At 48.2% G+C, this 21,349-nt stretch overlaps 1 protein-coding gene across 2 annotated transcripts in view; it reads right to left on the bottom strand.

Moving 5' to 3' along the window:
* Positions 1-21,349, bottom strand: part of LOC143975814 (putative N-acetyltransferase camello) — an 87,562-nt gene that overhangs the window by 65,567 nt on the left and 646 nt on the right. The window lies entirely within an intron of this gene.

Genomic DNA, 21,349 nt, shown 5'->3' with positions numbered 1-21,349 from the left:
TGATAACTGAAAAAGCATGCACCATACACCAAGATCGACAACACGTGCGTCACACTCCCCTAGGGGTTCACATTTACCAGATAGCAGAGGGTGGTCCTAATGATAACTGAAAAAGCGTGCACCATACACCAAGATCCACAACACGTGCGTCACACTCCCCTAGGGGCTCACATTCACCAGATAGCAGAGGGTGGTCCTAGTGATAACTGAAAAAGAATGCACCATTCACCAAGATCCACAACATGTGCGTCACACTCTCCTAGGGGATCACACTCACCAGATAGCAGATGATGGTCCTAGTGATAACTGAAAAAGTGTGCAACATACACCAAGATCCACAACACGTGCTTCATATTCCCCTAGGGGTTTACACTCACCAGATAGCAGATGGTGGTCCTAGTGATAACTGAAAAAACATGCACCATACACCAAGATCCACAACATGTATGTCACACTCCCCTACGGGTTTACACTCACCAGATAGCAGAGGGTGGTCCTAGTGATAACTGAAAAAGAATGCACCATTCACCAAGATCCACAACATGTGCATCACACTCTCCTAGGGGTTCACACTCACCAGATAGCAAATGGTGGTCCTAATGATAACTGAAAAAGCGTGCATCATACACCAAGTTCCACAACACGTACGTCACACGCCCATAGGGGTTCACACTCACCAGATAGCAGAGGGTGGTCCTAGTCTCAAGTGAAAAAGCATGCACCACACACCAAGATCCACAACACGTGTGTCACACTCCCCTAGGAGCTCACATTCACCAGATAGCAGAGGGTGGTCCTAATGATAACTGAAAAAGCATGCACCATACACCAAGATCGACAACACGTGCGTCACACTCCCCTAGGGGTTCACATTTACCAGATAGCAGATGGTGGTCCTAGTGATAACTGAAAAAGCATGCACTCATTCACCAAGATCCACAACATGTGCGTCACACTCCCCTAGGGGTTCACATTTACCAGATAGCAGATGGTGGTCCTAGTGATAACTGAAAAAGAATGCACCATTCACCAAGATCCACAACATGTGCATCACACTCTCCTAGGGGATCACACTCACCAGATAGCAGATGATGGTCCTAGTGATAACTGAAAAAGTGTGCAACATACACCAAGATCCACAACACGTGCTTCATATTCCCCTAGGGGTTCACACTCACCAGATAGCAGATGGTGGTCCTAGTGATAACTGAAAAAGCATGCACCATACACCAAGATCCACAACATGTATGTCACACTCCCCTATGGGTTCACACTCAACAGATAGCAGAGGGTGGTCCTAGTGATAACTGAAAAAGAATGCACCATTCACCAAGATCCACAACATGTGTGTCACACTCTCCTAGGGGTTCACACTCACCAGATAGCAGAGGGTGGTCCTAGTGATAAGTGAAAAAGCGTGCATCATACACCAAGATCCACAACACGTACGTCACACGCCCATAGGGGTTCACACTCACCAGATAGCAGAGGGTAGTCCTAGTGATAACTGAAAAAGTGTGTGTCAGGTCACCTGAGACCATCTGACAGATGCACTCCGTAGGAGTCGGAAGTGCACCGCTAGGTAGTGGACCTTAGGACTGACTGCTGCGGATTGTACCCAGGGAGATTCAGGACACAAGTCTACAGGATCACTAACACAGATCCCAATGGGAGCTGGAGCATAGATTCCCCAGGGCGCGGAGTCTAAGAGCCAGCGGGTGTTCGCCAGAGCCTCCAGTGGTGAGGATGGACTTTGCTGCAGTCTGGCTCCAGGTCGTGGCCCCTAGGGTCTCACAGCTCACGCTCACAATAGACTACAGGAGAAGGAAGCAGCAGGCTGGAACGACAAGGATAGTAAGGTGATAAGGCAGAGGTCAGGGCAACTAGCAGACAGGAACAACAGAGTACACGCCAAAGGTTCAGGGTCACAGGCAGACAGGGATGGTCAGGGACATGCAAAAGGTCAAGGTCACAAGCAGACAGGAATCGTTGAGAACACGCCAAGGTCGGTAACAGAGACAAACGTAGAGCACACGGTAAGCAGCAAACAGGAAGCCAAACACACAATGGTTAATCAGCACTGCTGGCTTGCAGTGCACAGGTTAATATAGGGTTCCCTGATAGGGCCTGGGGTGGAGCCATGCTTAGAGGAGAGGTTATAAAACCACCAGGTGGAAGTGGCTGGCTTCTTAGTCTGAAGACATGAGGGGAGGTAAGCAGAGGAAGATTACTGCATAACCATGACATTGTGCACCATACACCAAAATCCACAACACATGGGTCACACTCCCCTAGGGGTTCACACTCACCAGATAGCAGATGGTGGTCCTAGTGATAACTGAAAATGCGTGCACCATACACTAAGATCCACAACACGTACGTCACACTCCCCTAGAGGTTCACACTCACCAGATAGCAGAGGGTGGTCCTAGTGATAACTGAAAATGCGTGCACCATACACTAAGATCCACAACACGTACGTCACACTCCCCTAGAGGTTCACACTCACCAGATAGCAGAGGGTGGTCCTAATGATAACTGAAAAAGCATGCACCATACACCAAGATCGACAACACGTGCGTCACACTCCCCTAGGGATTCACACTCACCAGATAGCAGATGGTGGTCCTAGTGATAACTGAAAATGCGTGCACCATACACTAAGATCCACAACACGTACGTCACACTCCCCTAGAGGTTCACACTCACCAGATAGCAGAGGGTGGTCCTAGTGATAACTGAAAATGCGTGCACCATACACTAAGATCCACAACACGTACGTCACACTCCCCTAGAGGTTCACACTCACCAGATAGCAGAGGGTGGTCCTAGTGATAACTGAAAATGCGTGCACCATACACTAAGATCCACAACACGTACGTCACACTCCCCTAGAGGTTCACACTCACCAGATAGCAGAGGGTGGTCCTAATGATAACTGAAAAAGCATGCACCATACACCAAGATCGACAACACGTGCGTCACACTCCCCTAGGGATTCACACTCACCAGATAGCAGATGGTGGTCCTAGTGATAACTGAAAAAGCGTGCACCATACACCAAGTTCCACAACACGTGCGTCACACTCCCCTAGGGATTCACACTCACCAGATAGCAGATGGTGGTCCTAGTGATAACTGAAAATGCATGCACCATACACTAAGGCCGCGTACACACGCGCGGACTGTTGGCCCAACTTTGTCCGTCCAACAGTTTGAGCGAACAGTCCGCTCAAACTTAGCATGGACGGACATGGCCACACACAACGAACGAACAGTTTGCTGAAACCGTGCGCGATGACGTGAACGGCACGTACGACGGGACGCAAAATACGACGTCCTATACACTGCATTATAACTTTCGGCTTGAAAATCCTTTCTGAGCATGCGCGGAACTTAGTTTGACGAACAAGCCTACACACGGGCGGACTGTTCGTTGAAACAAGGTTTCAGCGGACAGTTTTTTGGAATTTCCGTAAAACCTTGTCCGTCCAACTGTCCGCTGAAACTGTCCGCTGAAAGCCCACACACGAGCGGACTGTCCGCCCAAACACTGTTCAGCGGACAAGGTTGGGCCAACAGTCCGCGCGTGTGTACGCGGCCTTAGATCCACAACACGTACGTCACACTCCCCTAGAGGTTCACACTCACCAGATAGAAGAGGGTGGTCCTAGTGATAACTGAAAAAGCATGCACCATACACCAAGATCCACAACACATACGTCACACTCCCCTAGGGGTTCACACTCACCAGATAGCAGAGGGTGGTCCTAGTGATAACTGAAAAAGCATGCACCATACACCAAGATCGACAACACGTACGTCACACTGCCCTAGGGGTTCACACTCACCAGATAGCAGATGGTGGTCCTAGTGATAACTGAAAAAGCGTGCACCATACACCAAGTTCCACAACACGTGTGTCACACTCCCCTAGGGATTCACACTCACCAGATAACAGATGGTGGTCCTAGTAATAATTGAAAAAGCATGCACCATACACCAAGATCCACAACACTCCCCTAGGGGTTCACACTCACCAGATAGCAGTACATCACAAGCCTTGAAATACTCATATAGCTGTCATCCAAGTAGAAGGTATGGTCAGAGCTGCGTATCACTTCCACAGGTAGTCATACATAGAAGAAAAACTCCACATAGCGGGATCCTGTTTACCTTTTATTACAGTCCCTTTATACAGCACTTCCCAACAATAACCCTCAACAAGCACAATGTAATGGGTAGGCGTTATCACCAGTCCGTTGGAACGAGGATCAGCCCGAACATTAGAGGAACAGCAAATGCTGACCAATCATGGTTGTCTCTCTTTGGCGATGACACACAAACCTCACTTCTGGTTGCTGTACGGTCACGCTAGGGTTGCCACTGTTCTGCCTAATAGAGTCCGGCCATCCATATGTGTCCGCTCCGTACTGCGCATGCGCAGTACGGAGCAGACGAAGCTTCGGAAAATCTCCGAAGCTGAACGGCGCCTGCGCCGTGAGTGGAGGAGGTAGCCCCACTATCCAAGCGGACATAGGGTTTAGAATTTTAGAGGGCCCCTCGCGGGCGAGCTTCGCTCGCCACGCTTCCGGCTCGGCCTCGCTGCGCTCGGCTCTTTTTTATTCTAACTCTATGTCCACTTGGATAGTGGGGATAGAACCTGGACTCACGGCGCAGGCGCCGTTCGTCCTCGGCAATTTTCGGAATCTGTGCTCCTGTGTACTGCGCATGCGCAGTACGCAGAGGACAGCATCTGATGGAGGACCCTATTTGACAAGACACCACCTGTCCGGGATTCACCCCAGACAGTTCAGGTTTGGAATCATGCATCCAGGTTTCAGACTGCCTGAAACCCGGACGCATGATTCAGACCAGACTATGGCTTTCCAGCAGTTGTCTAAGAGTGTGTCTGATACACTCTCTTTCATGCTGCCCAAAGCCAGCACTAACAATCCCCTCCCCCCCAAACACACACACAGACGGGATAGGAGAGAGGGCTCGATCTGCACCTCTTCCTCTCGCCCCTACCCCTCTGTGTCTGCCCCACACTCCAATCCCCGGGGCTGTGCCTCAAAAAATGAAAGTGGAGGCTGGAAATTTGAAGTCCGGCAGCCTCAGATACATCTGGATGAGAGGTGCTGACTGCCAAGTGGTGAGTGAGCTCACCATCCATCCCTGTCTGTGACTGAAGTCTCCCCCTTCTATCTTCTGCCTCTGAGTGAGTACACTAAGCTAAATCAGGGTTCTCAGAGTACCCCTTACATCAGAGTTCCCCTTTACACGAGAAGCCACAGTGTTCTCCCTTACATCAGAGTCCTCTTCGTACATCAGAGTTCTCAGTGTTCCCTCTTACATCACAGTGCTCTCCATACATCAGAGTTATCAGTGTTTCCCCTTACATCAGAGTCTTCTCCGTACATCAGAGTTCTCAGTGTTCCCTCTTACATCACAGTCCTCTCCGTACATCAGAGTTATCAGTGTTCCCCCTTACATCACTGTCCTCTCCGTACATCAGAGTTCTCAGTGTTCCCTCTTACATCACAGTCCTCTCCGTACATCAGAGTTATCAGTGTTCCCCCTTACATCAGAGTCCTCTCCGTACATCACAGTTCTCAGATTTACCTCTTACATCAGAGTCCTCTCTGTACATCAGAGTTCCCCTTTACACCAGAGGACACAGTGTTCCCCCTTACATCAGAGTCCTCTCCGTACATCAGAGTTATCAGTGTTCCCCCTTACATCACAGTCCTCTCTGTACATCAGAGTTATCAGTGTTCCCCCTTACATCAGAGTCCTCTCCGTACATCAGAGTTCTCAGTGTTCCCCCTTACATCACAGTCCTCTCCGTACATCAGAGTTCTCAGTATTCCCCCTTACATCACCGTCCTCTCCGTACATCAGAGTTCTCAGTGTTCCCCCTTACATCAGAGTTATCAGTGTTCCCCCTTACATCAGAGTCCTCTCCGTACATCAGAGTTATCAGTGTTCCTCTTGTCTTTAAAGGCGGACGTACAGGTACGCCCATTTGTACAGCCGTGCCATTGTGCCGACAGGGGTGGACTGACAACTCATGGGGCCCCCGGGCAATAGGAGATTATGGGGGCTCCCAGGCAATCAGATTATGGGGCCACACAGTATACACAAACACACACTCACAGTATACAATCACACAGTATACACATACATGTACACACAGTATACACAGACATTTCTATTGGCTGAGAAGGTACTGGAGAGGTGGGGCAGCTATAATCTCGGGATTTTTAGACCAAAAGGATGTCGGTAAGGGACATTTCAGAGACAGGTGTAAAAAAAAAAACCTGCAACCCTGATGGGGCCCCCTAGTGGCATGAGGCCCTCGGGCGGTGCCCGAGTGGCCGAATGGTCAGTCCGCCCCTGTGTGCCAATGTATATCGCCGTGGTCAGCAAGCGGTTAATAATGCGTCCACTGGCACCGGTGCTGGGGGTTAATAGTTCTCAGAAGGGGAAGTGTGAGCTCAGCACACAAATATACACACATTGTGTAATGAGGACACGTGACTCACAGTGATTACTGACATATGTTTTTCTCTTTCATTATATCCTGAGCTTGTATTACACAAAGTGCAAATTACATCTGGAAGTGGACAGTCTTCTAGTTCTCTCTGCCCTTGTAATACGTCACAATCATCTATGTTAAATCTAAAAAGAAAAGTTGATGCTGTACAGAGGAAATTTCAAGAGAGGTGGGCAATAAGGATGGGCCGAATACCCCCCCCCCCCCAACACAAACATGAAAAGTCAAAGGTGCTAATTTTAAAGGCTAATATGCAAGTTATTGTCATAAAAAGTGTTTGGGGACCCGGGTCCTGCCCCAGGGGACATGGATCAATGCAAAACAAGTTCTGAAAACTGCAGTTTTTTCAGGAGCAGTGATTTTAATAATGCTTAAAGTGAAACAATAAAAGTGAAATATTCCTTTAAATTTCGTACCTGGGGGGTGTCTATAGTAAGCCTGTGAAGGGACGCATGTTTCCCGTGCTTAGAACTGTCCCTGCACAAAATGGCATTTCTAAAGGTAAAAACGTCATTTAAAATCACTCGCGGCTGTAATGAATTGTTGGTCCGGCAATACATATAAAAGTTCATTGATAAAAATGGCATGAGGATTCCCCCCACAGGGGAAAACCGAACCAAAAAATAAAAATAAATAAAAAATTAGTGGGAGTCCCCCCAAATGCCAGGAGGGCACAGTACAGGGGGGAGGGTCAGGAGGGCACAATACTGGGATCAGGAGGGCACAGTACAGGGGGGCACAGTACAGGGGGGGGTCAGGAGGGCACAATACTGGGATCAGGAGGGCACAGTACATGAGGGGGGGTCAGGAGGGCACAATACTGGGATCAGGAGGGCACAATGTACGGGGGGTCAGGAGGGCACAATACTGGGATCAGGGGGGCACAGTATAGGTTCTGGGACGCTTCCCGGGACACAACCATATTGGGACAGTTTTAGTAAAAAGCAAATCCGGGGCAGTTAGCAAGTATAGTGTAATGCTTTTTTCATGTACCTGGGGGCCTTTGGGCAGTGTCCAGGAGTGCCCTTGCATTAAGATGGCCCTGGGGTCTAGCTAGGACTAAACGAACTAGCACTAAACAGGAGGAAGATATCAAAATCATATTATTAAACGAGTTGTAGTGGCCCAAAATCCACCACCAGATGTCAGCCTACTACAGAAAACTGATGCGGTTCAATACAAGACATAAAAAAATACATAAAAGTCAGGCAGAACAGCAACAACGTGAGCCATAGGGAAACAAATCATATTCACAGGCACAGTATGGGGGGGGGGGGTCAGGAGGGCACAATACTGGGATCAGAAGGGCACAGTACAGGGGGGGTCAGGAGGGCACAATACTGGAATCAGGAGGGCACAGTACAGGGGGGCACAGTACAGGGGGGGTCAGGAGGGCACAATACTGGGATCAGGAGGGCACAGTACGAGGGGGGGGGTCAGGAGGGCACAAAACTGGGATCAGGAGGGCAAAGTACAGGGGGGGGGGGTCAGGAGGGCACAATACTGGGATCAGGAGGGCACAGTACAGGAGGGGGGGGTCAGGAGAGCACAATACTGGGATCAGGAGGGCACAGTACAGGAGGGGGGGGGGGTCAGGAGGGCACAATACTGGGATCAGGAGGGCACAGTACATGAGGGGGGGGGGTCAGGAGGGCACAATACTGGGATCAGGAGGGCACAATGTACGGGGGGATCAGGAGGGCACAATACTGGGATCAGGAGGGCACAATGTACGGGGGGGGGGGTCAGGAGGGCACAATACTGGGATCAGGAGGGCACAGTACAGGAGGGGGGGTCAGGAGAGCACAATACTGGGATCAGGAGGACACAGTACAGGAGGGGGGGGTCAGGAGAGCACAATACTGGGATCAGGAGGGCACAGTACATGAGGGGGGGGGTCAGGAGGGCACAATACTGGGATTAGGAGGGCACAATGTACGGGGGGATCAGGAGGGCACAATACTGGGATCAGGAGGGCACAATGTACGGGGGGGGTCAGGAGGGCACAATACTGGGATCAGGAGGGCACAATGTACGGGGGGGGGGGTCAGGAGGGCACAATACTGGGATCAGGAGGGCATAGGTTCTGGGAAGCTTCCCGGGACACAACCATATCGGGACAGTTTTAGTAAAAAGCAAATCTGGGGCAGTTAGCAAGTATAGTGTAAATGCTTTTTTGTGTGGGGCCCCCATGTATCTGTGGGCCTTTGGGCAGTGCCCAGGAGTGCCCTTGCATTAAGATGGCCTTGGGGTCTAGCTAGGACTAAACGAACTAGCACTAAACAGGAGGAAGATATCAAAATCATATTATTAAACAAATAGTAGTGACCCAAAATCCACCACCAGATGTCAGCATACTACAGAAAACTGATGCGCTTCAATACAAGACATAAAAAAATACATAAAAGTCAGACAGAACAGCAACAACGTGAGCTGTAGGGAAACAAATCATATTCACACCCCTTTGCTTAAACTAGGTGGATGGTTTTAACGACCGCAATGAATGAAATGTAATGTAAAGGAACCCTTTATTTAAAAAAGGGGGGGAGGAGAAAAGTAGTTATATGAGCCACACTTTGTCCACGTCTACTAGGAGGGGGTTGAAGTGTGAATGGCGCTTCCTATAGGGTTAGTGAAGGAGGGTGGCATTAGGCGTGTGGCACTATGCAGAAAGAAGTGTGCAAAGGGAGTGGCTGCAAAGCAAAAGTGTGAATCCTGCAGCTTTACTGGATACATCTAAGATACATAAAAGCAAAAATTCCTTTTTTTTTTTTACACATTTTATCCCTAATTGAGCCCTTAGATATCACAAAATAACAGTTATCACAAAACAGCTACGACAATAGACCAATAATGGAAACAAGTAAAGATCTCTGGCTTTGCCCCATATGCCTACGTGCTTTAGCTCTAGGGTCAGGCACGGAATCCGAAAACATTACTATCAAGGAGAGGGCTGCTTGGATAACCAGTGCTTGTCTAGGCTCCTAGAGACAAGCTGCAACAAGAAGACTGCACAGTGGAGGGGGCCCCATGTTCCTCTACATTCCTGGGATCTAGGAAGCCCTTGGATGCGCTTGATGCAGAAGCCTGGGAGCACCGGGGAGCAGAAGACGTCTGCCTGTCCATTATGGTTCTGCAGCGGGAGACCCAAGGGCTCAGTGAGCCTCGCAGAGGTTGGAAGTCTGGACAGAAGAGAAGTTATGCCTGAGATGGAGTACAAGAGGAGACTTTGCCACTGGAGATCCTGAGGACAAAGAACTCAAAGAGAGCCTGGGAAAGCATCAAGAGCATATCTGAGGTTGGTGTTGCAACTTGAGATCTTTTGAAAAGGGTACAAGTTGCCGGTGTCTTGTCTAATAACGTCCTCCATCGGATAGTGTCCCCTGTGTACTGCGCATGCGCAGTACACAGCAACACAGATTCCGAAAATTGCAGAGGATGAACGGCGCCTGCGCCGTGAGTCCAGGTTCTATCCCCACCATCCAAGTGGACATAGAGTAGGAATAAAAAAGAGGCGAGCTCAGCGAGGCCGAGCCCGAAGCGTGGCGAGCGAAGCTCGCCCGCGAGGGGCCCTCTAATACTCACAACCCTATGTCCGCTTGGATGGTTGGGCTACCACCTCCACTCACGGCGCAGGCGCCGTTCAGCTTCGGAAATTTACAGTACGGGGCGGACGCTATATGATGGCCGGACACTATACGGCAGAACACCGGCCTTTTCCTAAGGTCTATGGATGGAGTCTGCGAGTTAGTAATGGTGTTCAGAATTCCTTTTCCGCTCTCTCTCTCTCTTACCATGTGTTGCTGCACAGAATGAAATCCTTGAAAAAGTCCTGGCACCCAATTGTTGCACAATCCCCACCTTTCAGCCATGGACTCCGGGCCCTGGCAAAATGCCAGCCAACTCTGCCTCTAGCCACTTGGCGCCCACACTACGTCATATGACGTCATGGGCTTTCGGTGGTTATATCTGAATGATGCCTGAGGCCACAGACATCATTCAGATATCGGCGTTTTCAGATAAGACAATAAGAACGATCATAGCGGCTGTTCCGCCGCTTGATCGTTCTCACGGGAGGCGGGAGGGGACGCCCCCCGCCCCCTCCCGCCGCCCTCCGGTGCTTGTACCGACTCACCGCTTCCATCGGTGAGTCGGTCACAGGATCCGCCGGGCCCCCCCGCAAGTTACCATAGAAATTTCCGGCGGACCAGATCGTCCCTGGAGTCTCTATGATCGTTCGGAGGCCGGGCGCGACGTTATGACGTCACGCCCGGCCTCGGTATTCAAATTAACAGCGGCGATTTGGCTAGGAAGCCAGGATCGTTTTTTTTTTTTTTTTTTTTCTTCCCAGCCTAGAGGTGAGATATGGGGTCTTATTGACCCCCCCCCCCCATATCTCACTGTAAATAGGTCCGATCGTGCCATAAAAAAACTAAGAAAAAGTAACACAACACCAAGGAATTAGAGATCACCCCTGATTTCAATGAAAAAAAGAAAAAGAATATCCCCTATGGTGTTTTTTTTTAGGCAGCAATATAATATCTATAGTATAGTAAAATAGTATATATTTGTACACAGTAAAGATTTAACTACTGAAAAAACAAAATATTGGGCGAGTTTATTATTTTGTAATATTTATTAATAAAAAGGAGGATTAAATAACTGACATATTAGTCAAGAATTGAACTCCACTTGGCAATAAAAACATAGTATAGATGCACATATATAGACAGAAAATAGATGTATCACATGAACACTGTACACCTGTATATACAATGAAGAAATGACACTGACGCGTTTCGACCCTCACAGGGGTCTTCCTCAGAAGATTTTGTCTATTATGGAAGAAAAAACAATCATTTTTTTTTTTTTAAGTGTCAAACTAAAAAAATAAAAATAAAATTAACAGTAAAAAAAAAAAAAATGTAAAGCGCCCCCTGTCCCCGTGAGCTCGTACACAGAAGCGAACGCATACGTAAGTCCCGCACCACGTATGAAAATGGTGTTCAAACCACACATGTGAGGTATCGCCGCGAACGTTAGAGCGAGAGCAATAATTCTAGCTCTAGACCTCCTCTGTAACCCAAAACATGTAACCAGTACAAAAATTTAAAACGTCGCCTATGGGGATTTTTAAATACCAAAGTTTGGCGCCATTCCACGAGCGCGTGCAATTTTGAAGCGTGACATGTTGGGTATCTATTTACTTGCCGTATCCCCCTCTTTCCCATTATGCAAAAAAATTGGGCTAACTTTACTGTTTTTTTTTTTTTTAAGCATGAAACTGTTTTTTTTTTCAGAAAAAAACGTGTTTGAAAAATTTCTGCGCAAATACCGTGCAAGATGAAAAGTTGCAACGACCGCCATTGTATTCTCTGGCGTCTTTGCTAAAAAAAACATACATAATGTTTGGGGGTTCTATGTAATTTTCTAGCAAAAAAATTAGGAATTTTACATGTAGGAGAGAAATGTCAGCATTGGCCTGGGCGCGAAGTGACTAGAGGTACCTGTGTTGCCATTGCTATTTAATGATTTGTTATCGCATAAATATATGGAATAATACAGTTTAGCTACCATCTAGAATTCAGAAGCTGCACTTCCATCAAACGCTAATTAACATATTTTAATGGTTCATAAAGGTTGGTTAAACAAGAAGGGATGTTGGCAGGAAACAGGGGGAGGGAAAAAATGAGATAACCCACCCATGTCCTTAACACTGGTATGGGGGAGTCTGGGAGAAGACCTGGGTAGAAGGAAGAGGCTCCATAAGAATAACAAGACCTGGGTAGACAGAAGAGGCTCCATAAGAAGAAGACATGGGTAGAAGGAAGAGGCTCTATAAGAAGAAGAATAACTTGGGAGAAGAAAGATATTCCATAAGGATAAGAAGACCTGGGTAAAAGGAAGAGGTTCCATGAGATTAAGAAGACCTGGGTAGAAGGAAGAAGCTTTATAAGAATAAGAAGACTGGGTTAGAAGGAAAAGGCTCCATAAAAAGAAAATTTGGGGTAGAATGAAGAGGCTCTATAGGAAGAAGATCTGGGTAGAAGGAAGAGGCTCCATAAGAAGAGGAAGACCTGGGTAAAAGGAAGAGGCTCCATAAGAAGAAGAAGAAGAAGAAGAAGAAGAACTGGATAGAAGGAAAAGGCTCCATAAGAAGAAGAAGACCTGGGGAGATGGAAGATATTCCATAAGAATAAGAAGACCTGGGTAAAAGGAAAGGGCTCCATAAGAAAAAGACCTGGGTAGAAGGAAGAGGCTCTATTTGAAGAAGAAGACCCGGGTAGAAGGAAGAGACTCCATAAGAAGAAGAAGACCTAGGTAGAAGGAAGAGGCTAAGAAGAAGAAGATGACCTGGGTAGAAGGAAGAGACTCCATAAGAAGAAGATGACCTGGGTAGAAGGAAGAGGCTCCAATTGAAGAAGAACTGGGTAGAAGGAAGAGGCTCCATAAGAAGAAGACTTGGGTAGAAGGAAGAGGCTCCATAAGAAGAAGACTTGGGTAGAAGGAAGAGGCTCCATAAGAAGAAGACCTGGGTAGAAGGAAGAGGCTCTATTTGAAGATGAAGACCTGGGTAGAAGGAAGAGACTCCATAAGAAGAAGATGACCTGGGTAGAAGCAAGAGGCTCCATAAGAAGAAGACTTGGGTAGAAGGAAGAGGCTCCATAAGAAGAAGACTTGGGTAGAAGCAAGAGGCTCCATAAGAAGAAGACCTGGATAGAAGGAAGAGGCTCCATAAGAAGAAGACTTGGGTAGAAGGAAGAGGCTCCATAAGAAGAAGACCTGGGTAGAAGGAAGAGGCTCTATTTGAAGAAGAAGACCCGAGTAGAAGGAAGAGACTCTATAAGAAGAAGACCCGGGTAGAAGGAAGAGGCTCCATAAGAAGATGGTATTTTTAAGTCATTAAATTGTTTTATTTTATTTATTTATTTTTTATTGCGTTTGAAAAACCACTGTGCAAATATCCTGTGACCTAAAAAAATTGCAATGTTTGCCATTTTATTTTCTACGGTCTCTGCTAAATAAATAAAAATTAAAAAATATTTGGGGGTTATAAGTAATAACTATAAATATTTGGGGGTTATAAGTAATAACTATAAATATTTGGGGGTTATAAGTAATTTTCTAGCAAAAAAAAATGCAAAAAATTACTGATTAAGGCTGGGTTCACACTGCTGCAGCTTCGAGAACTGGATGTGATTCGCACCGCACTGCAGTGCAAATCACATGAGATCTCTGTGCGATTCGAGTTCAGCCATACAGATAGTATACAGATAGTATGGCTGAATTCGTGTCGCACCCGCCCCAAACTCGCACGGGACCCTTTTTTTGGTCCGCAGCAGAATCGGATCGCATGGGTGTTCACACCATGCGATCCAAGTTTGCAGATCGCACTGCGATATGCGAACTGATCTGGGGGTGTCATTAACATTTCACTGACACTCCCAGCATTTCGCATAGGGCAGTGTGAACTGCCGCCGGGAGGCATGCGATGCGGGAACCCGCAGTAGATTCGCGGCGTTCCCGCATCGCTGCAATGTGAACCCAGCCTTAAACTTGCAAATTTAAAAGTGTCTGAAAAGGCCGCGGTCTTCAAGCGGTTACTCGTGTTGATGATATTGGGTATAAACCAAGAAAAGGTCAAATCTCTTTGGCTGCTACATGTGGAAGCCGCCTTCATCCCTCTTTGTGGTTATGAAATCTCCTCTGTTGTGTTACCGGTCAGAGATTGTAACTGTATGGTTGATCTCGGAGGTCAACATTACAGATAACTAATCAATAATTAACTGTAATAATTATATTGGCCTTCATGCCAAAGAATGTAACCATCCGCCCACTACAGGAGCAAAGTTTATACAAAGTCTGACACATCAAAGGAAAACAAGAAACAAAGTATCAGCCGTACAAATACAGAGGAAACGCGGATGTGTAAGCCAGCCGTACACAGTTTTTATTTTATTTTATTCCACAATATTTTATTAGTAGAATTTCATTACGTTTTTCATTAATTGGGAACAATTATGTATAATATAGGAGCAGGCCCGGACTGGGGTGGGGGGGAAGGGGTAGAGACAGGGGCGGACTGACCATTGGGCCACTCGGGCACTGCCCGAGGGCCCCGTGCCACTAGGGGGCCCCATCAGGGTTGCCAGCCTCAGTAAAACCAGGGACAGTATGTAAAAATCTGTGTTTTTTTTACATCTGTCTCTGAAATGTCCCTTCCCGACATCCTTTTGGTCTTAAAATCCTTCGATTATAGCTACCCCACCTCTCCAGTACCTACCTGTCTGATTGCCTGGGGGCCCCATAATCTCCTATTGCCCGGGGGCCCCATGAGTTATCAGTCCGCCCCTGGGTAGAGATAAGCAGGATAGGAGGAGGGGGTGGGGCGGCTGCATATAGAAGAATCTTTCTCTCCATCCTCCTCCCGCAGTACATGAAATCCTGCAAGAGGGAGAGGAGGAGAAGCATTCAGAGACTGCGGGAGGAGGATGGAGGGAATGATTCTTCTCTATGCAGCCGCCCCACCCCCTAATCCTATTCAGGTTACAGGTGGCCGCACTTACTATGTCTCTGATCCGGGGCTGCATCAGGCTCCTCCCCTTCATGGTCACGCCCCCCGGCTCCAGCGGCTAAACTATATTAGCAGCGGTGGCTCCTCTAGCTCCTCCCCCGTCCAACATCGGCGCCTGACCTCACAAATGCGCTTCTGGAAGAATGGTCAAACATCCCCCATAGACACCCTCCTAAACCTTGTGGACGGCCTTCCCAGAAGAGATGAAGCTGTTATAGCTGCAAAGGATGGGGCCAACTCAATATTGAACCCTCCGGACTAAGACTGGGATGGCATTAAAATGGCCTGGCTCACAATTTCCTCTCTAATTCATCCCAAAGGTGTTCTGTCGGGTTGAGGTCAGGACTCTGTGCAGGCCAGTCAAGTTCCTCCACCCCAAACTCGCTCATCCATGTCTTTATGGACCTTGCTTTGTGCACTGGTCCAAGTTATTTGGTGGAGGGGGATTATGGTGTGAGGGGAGGGGGGATTATGGTGTGGGGGGAGGGGGGATTATGGTGTGGGGGGAGGGGGGATTATGGTGTGGGGGGGGATTATGGTGTGAGGGGAGGGGGATTATGGTGTGAGGGGAGGGGGATTATGGTGTGGGGGGTGGGGGGATTATGGTGTGAGGGGAGGGGGATTATGGTGTGAGGGGAGGGGGATTATGGTGTGGGGGGAGGGGGGGATTATGGTGTGAGGGGAGGGGGATTATGGTGTGGGGGGGGGATTATGGTGTGAGGGGAGGGGGATTATGGTGTGGGGGGAGGGGAAGATTATGGTGTGAGGGGAGGGGGATTATGGTGTGGGGGGTGGGGGGATTATGGTGTGAGGGGAGGGGGATTATGGTGTGAGGGGAGGGGGATTATGGTGTGAGGGGAGGGGGATTATGGTGTGGGGGGAGGGGGATTATGGTGTGGGGGGAGGGGGGGATTATGGTGTGAGGGGAGGGGGATTATGGTGTGGGGGGGGGATTATGGTGTGAGGGGAGGGGGATTATGGTGTGGGGGGAGGGGAAGATTATGGTGTGAGGGGAGGGGGATTATGGTGTGGGGGGTGGGGGGATTATGGTGTGAGGGGAGGGGGATTATGGTGTGAGGGGAGGGGGATTATGGTGTGAGGGGAGGGGGATTATGGTGTGGGGGAGGGGGATTATGGTGTGGGGGGAGGGGGGGATTATGGTGTGAGGGGAGGGGGATTATGGTGTGAGGGGAGGGGGATTATGGTGTGGGGGGAGGGGGGATTATGGTGTGGGGGGAGGGGGGGATTATGGTGTGAGGGGAGAGGGATTATGGTGTGGGGGGAGGGGGGATTATGGTGTGAGGGGAGGGGGATTATGGTGTGGGGGGAGGGGGATTATGGTGTGGGGGGAGGGGGGATTATGGTGTGAGGGGAGGGGGATTATGGTGTGAGGGGAGGGGGATTATGGTGTGGGGGGAGGGGGGATTATGGTGTGGGGGGAGGGGGGGTTATGGTGTGAGGGGAGGGGGATTATGGTGTGGGGGGTGGGGGGATTATGGTGTGAGGGGAGGGGGATTATGGTGTGGGGGGAGGGGGGATTATGGTGTGAGGGAGGGGGATTATGGTGTGGGGGGGATTATGGTGTGGGGAGGGGGGATTATGGTGTGGGCGGAGGGGGGATTATGGTGTGCGGGGAGGGGGATTATGGTGTGGGGGGAGGGGGGATTATGGTGTGGGGGGAGGGGGGGGTTATGGGTGTGAGGGGAGGGGGATTATGGTGTGGGGGGTGGGGGGATTATGGTGTGAGGGGAGGGGGATTATGGTGTGGGGGGAGGGGGGATTATGGTGTGAGGGGAGGGGGATTATGGTGTGGGGGGGATTATGGTGTGGGGGAGGGGGGATTATGGTGTGGGCGGAGGGGGGATTATGGTGTGCGGGGAGGGGGGATTATGGTGTTGGGGGAGGGGGGATTATGGTGTGGGGGTTGGTTTTCAGGGGTTGGGCTTGGCCCCTTAGTTCCAGTGAAGGGCGGCACAGTGGTGTAGTGGTTAGCACTCTCACCTAGCAGTTAAAAGGGTCGCTGGTTCAAATCCCAACCACGACACTACCTGCCTGGAGTTTGCATGTTCTCCCTGTGCCTACGTGGGTTTCCTCCGGGTACTTCAGTTTCCTCCCACACTCCAAAGACATGCTGGGAGGTTAATTGGCTTCTTTCCAAAATTGGCCCCTAGTATATGAATGGGGACCTTGGATTGTGGGCTCCTTGAGGTTAGGGACCAATGTGAATGTGCAATGTACAGGGATAGGGACAATTGTAGACACTCAGGATGGACTGGTGTCTTTATTCAACCTTACTAACTATGAAGCAAACTCTTAAGGCATCAGAATACCAAGACATGTTGGACAATTTCATGCTCCCAACTTTGTGGGGACAGTTTGGGGACGGCCCCTTCCTGTTCCAACATGACAGAGCACAAAGCAAGGTCCATAAAGACATGGATGAGCGAGTTTGGGGTGGAAGAACTTGACTGGCCTGCACAGAGTCCTGACCTCAACCCGATAGAACACCCTTTGGCTGAATTTGAGCAGAGAGTGAGCCAGACCTTCTCATCCAACATCAGTGCCTTACCAGTGCACAAAGCAAGGTCCATAAAGACATGGAGCAGCGAGTTCCTTGTTCACAGGCGATCAGCTGTGATTGGACACAACTGATCACATGGGTGAGGAGCCGCGCCGTGGGCTGTTTACCAACACTGGGCATGCGCCGAGTCCCGGGACACAGTGCGCCACGAAAGCATGGCGAGAGTGGGAGGAGTCATCCCAGAACAATAGAACCGCCCCACAGCCATCATTTCACTAGGCGGGAGCCATTTTTTGGAGCCGGGTGGGGCTTGCAGGGACATCTATGACCCAATTCAGCAGAAAATGGACACCATTCAAGCCATGTATGGCCAGCTTAGGAGTGGTAAAGCTCAGGGTGGATTTACCTCCTGAGGCAGAAATATAAAAAAAAACTCACCCAGGTAATGGAACTGACTGACCTTGGGGCAAAATTGGCAACCATTGAGGAGCTGCCATCCTCTGGACCTGAGCTGCAGGGGTTAAAAGCTGAATTTTAAGTGACACCTGTCATTGCTTTCACCTGCAAAGTAGGGGTCTATTTAAAAACAAAAGTTGCTGTGTGAATGTCTTAGCATTTACACAGCTATTGCAAATAATTCCTGTAATGTATCTTATATGTTTATTTCCTAGCATCATCAGCTCCACCTAGTGGCCACACTGTAATATTCTCCTGATTGAGTTTTTTTCCAGGGAAAATACCACATTATGGCCAGTAGATGGCGCTAACGATCATAGGAAATAAACTATGGAGAGCTATGCTAATTCTGAGACAATAACACAGCACATTTCTTATCAATGGACCTCATAGTATAGTGTAACTTTGTATAATGTTCAATTATTATAATACAACAATGTATACACGCACGCCTTGCGATTTTATTTGTGGCGGTTTCTAAGCATAATCATTTACAATTGTTGTTTCTCTTATAGTATATATATATTTTTTTTACTTACAAAAAAAACTCCTGAGGAAGCTCGCCTGAGCGAAACATGTAGGGTAAGAAGAGGTTGTATATGTCATAAGAATTAATACGAGAGCCTTGTAAATGTTTATTGTAGATTTTAAAGAATTGTTTAAATAAAATGTATATTTTTTTCTTAAATTGATTGTTTAATTCAATCCTTGTTACCTTTTTTTTTTAAAGTCCCACTTGCCCTTTCCCTTCTTTTTTACTGTTAAAATGGGACGTGGTACCTAATATGGATCTCATGTCACCCAGCTCCCAAATATATGACCCCATAGTCAGTGCCGGGACAAGGTCATCCAGCGCCCAGGGCAAAGATGCCAAACTGCGCCCCCCCCCCCCTTTCCCTTAGGGTTAGGTTAAGCGTGCCCCCTACCCCTGCAATAAACCATTGCGCCAAGGGCGCACCCCTTGTCCCGACCCTACCCATAGTATACTCACACCTCTGGTGGGCCCGAGTCCTCCTACCACCTCTCTGCTCAGGAGCTGCAGCCTCCATCAGAGGAGGGTAGTGCCGCGCCCACCAGCGGCCCGGTGGGGTGTTGTTTGCCAAAACCTCCAAAAAAAAAAAAAAACCCCCACCCGCCCCCACTGGAACCCACCAGTTTTTCTGTAGTGCTTATGTGCTAATTGTGAGGTGAGGTTGAAAAAAGACACAAGTCCATCAAGTCCAACCTATGTGTGTGATTATATGTCAGTATTGCATTGTATATCCCTGTATGTTGCGGTCGTTCAAGTACTTATCTAATAGTTTCTTCAAACTATTCATGCCCCCCTGCTGAGACCACCGCCTGTGGAAGGGACTTCCACATCCTTGCCGCTCTTATAGTAAAGAACCCTCTACGTATTTTAAGGTTAAACCTCTTTTCTTCTCATTTTAATGAGTGGCCACAAGTCTTGTTAAACTCCCTTCCGCAGAAAAGTTCTCTCCCTATTGTGGGGTCACCAGTACGGTATTTATATATTGTGGGGTCACCAGTCCGGTATTTATATATTGGGGGGTCACCAGTACGGTATTTATATATTGGGGGTCACGGGTATGGTATTTATATATTGTGGGGTCACCAGTACAGTATTTATATATTGGGGGGTCACCAGTACGGCATTTATATATTGGGGGTCACCAGTACGGTATTTATATATTGGGGGTCACGGGTATGGTATTTATATATTGTGGGGTCACCAGTACGGTATTTATATATTGGGGGTTACCAGTACGGTATTTATATATTGTGGGGTCACCAGTACGGTATTTATATATTGGGGGTCACCAGTCCGGTATTTATATATTGTGGGGTCACCAGTACGGTATTTATATATTGTGGGGTCACCAGTACGGTATTTATATATTGGGGGGTCACCAGTCCGGTATTTATATATTGTGGGGTCACCAGTACGGTATTTATATATTGGGGGTCACCAGTCCGGTATTTATATATTGTGGGGTCACCAGTATAGTATTTATATATTGTGGGGTCACCAGTCCGGTATTTATATATTGTGGGGTCATCAGTACGGTATTTATATATTGTGGGGTCACCAGTACAGTATTTATATATTGTGGGGTCACCAGTCTGGTATTTATATATTGTGGGGTCACCAGTACAGTATTTATATATTGTGGGGTCACCAGTCTGGTATTTATATATTGTGGGGTCACCAGTACAGTATTTATATATTGTGGGGTCACCAGTACAGTATTTATATATTGTGGGGTCACCAGTCCAGTATTTTTATTTTATGGAGTCTCCAGTCCGGTATTTATATATTGGGGGTCACCAGTACGGTATTTATATATTGGGGGTCACCAGTCCAGTATTTATATATTGTGGGGTCACCAGTACGGTATTTATATATTGTGGGGTCACCAGTCCGGTATTTATATATTGTGGGGTCACCAGTACGGTATTTATATATTGGGGGTCACCAGTCCAGTATTTATATATTGTGGGGTCACCAGTACGGTATTTATATATTGTGGGGTCACCAGTCCGGTATTTATATATTGTGGGGTCACCAGTACGGTATTTATATATTGGGGGTCACCAGTCCGGTATTTATATATTGTGGGGTCACCAGTCCGGTATTTATATATTGTGGGGTCACCAGTCCTGTATTTATATATTGTGGGGTCACCAGTACGGTATTTATATATTGGGGGTCACCAGTCCGGTATTTATATATTGTGGGGTCACCAGTATGGTATTTATATATTGTGGGGTCACCAGTCCGGTATTTATATATTGTGGGGTCACCAGTCCGGTATTTATATATTGTGGGGTCACCAGTCCGGTATTTATATAATGAAATCATATCCCCTCTCAAGCGTCTCTTCTCCAGAGAGAATAAGTTCAGAGCTCACAACCTTTCCTCATAACTAATATCCTCCAGACCCTTTATTAGCCTTGTTGCCCTTCTTTGTAGTCGCTCCATTTCCAGTACATCCTTTGCCGTGGATATTCCACTACACTCTTGCGCTAGTAAGCGCCCCTTCCACCATGATAGTATAAGGCAGCCTTTCCATCATATGTCTCCCCTCTGGTTCCCCCATTAAAGAGACATCGCCGGCATTCTTACGTCCTCAGCTCGGTCAACATCTCTGGAGTTCCCTGAGCCGTGCATCTGCTTTTATTTACATATCAACAGGAAGTCCCAAACTTGAGGGTGTGGCCTCCAACAGCCAAACGC

This window comes from Lithobates pipiens, unplaced genomic scaffold (genome assembly GCF_037356315.1).
Source record: "Lithobates pipiens isolate NorthernLeopardFrog02 unplaced genomic scaffold, aLitPip1_a1.2 Scaffold_13, whole genome shotgun sequence".
Classification (NCBI taxonomy): domain Eukaryota; kingdom Metazoa; phylum Chordata; class Amphibia; order Anura; family Ranidae; genus Lithobates; species Lithobates pipiens.
The sequence above is the reverse complement of the archived record's forward strand: the minus strand, read 5'-3'. Positions and strand labels throughout refer to the sequence as shown.